The sequence below is a fragment of the Galeopterus variegatus genome, unplaced genomic scaffold (assembly GCF_000696425.1).
Source record: "Galeopterus variegatus unplaced genomic scaffold, G_variegatus-3.0.2 Scaffold196, whole genome shotgun sequence".
Classification (NCBI taxonomy): Eukaryota; Metazoa; Chordata; class Mammalia; order Dermoptera; family Cynocephalidae; genus Galeopterus; species Galeopterus variegatus.
Window position 1 is genome coordinate 401,405 of NW_007726307.1, and position 971 is coordinate 402,375.

The window sequence follows — 971 nt, forward strand, 5'->3', positions numbered from 1 at the left end:
GGCCTGGGGCCGGGCGGCAGGGCTGGGGTCGGGGTCGGGGCCGGACCGGAGCGGAAGGGCCGGGACGGGAGCGGGGGCCGGGGTCGGAGCCGGCTGCCGTGCTGCAGAGAAGGGGTACCAAGCCAAGCGCCTGCAACCGCTGCTGCTATCGTCGTCACCGCCACCGCTACTCGCCGGGCGTGCGCGCTGCGATCTGGCGAGGAGAGCGCCCCGCTCCGCTTTTATGGCTCTATGGCGGACCACGTTGAGAACAACAACAGCCTGGTCCGGAGACAGCGCCAACTTGTGCTTCTTGGAACCCCTTCCCCGGCCGCTGGCCTCCTGGGCCGCGCCTCCCCAGCGCAGCCGCACCCGCAGCGGTGCGCCCGGGACAGGGCCCGAGCCCGCAGCGCGGCGGAGAGGCTGTCTGCGCCCAGGAGGAGTTCGGCAAAGGGGAACAGAGAGGTGCACCCTAGGCTGCGGGAGCGCGAGAGGAGGGGGGCACCCCTTTTGGGATTGAATAGCGCGGGCCCCGGCGGATGCCCCGAGGCCCGGAGCTTTGCGGGAGGCAGCCAAGAGTGCGCCACAGACACCTGGGCCCTGGCCCGCCTCAGGGGACCCCAGGCTTGCCCGCAGGATGAGCTTTAATTTGTCCGAACTAACACAGGGCACGCCCTCACGTGGTCGGCTGAGGCAACGTGAACTGCGTTAGGACTTCTTCGAGGGGGGTCTCCGCCCTATCCAGAGGGGATAGCGGATGGGAGGCGCCCCCTGGCTGCGCCCCTGGGGTCCCGGCGTGCCTTGGGGGCCTGGGCACAACGCTCGGGGCGGGGGCGACGACCGCAGGGGCCTCCTTGGGGACATCGCCTAGCCGCTCCCACTCTTGCCGCTGATGCCCCGTGTGCCCCATTTTGTGATTCGGAAGCAGCCGTCGCCTGGGCCCCCAAAACCAAATGTAGGCTCTAGGGTGGGGCAGGGTGGGCGACTGTAAA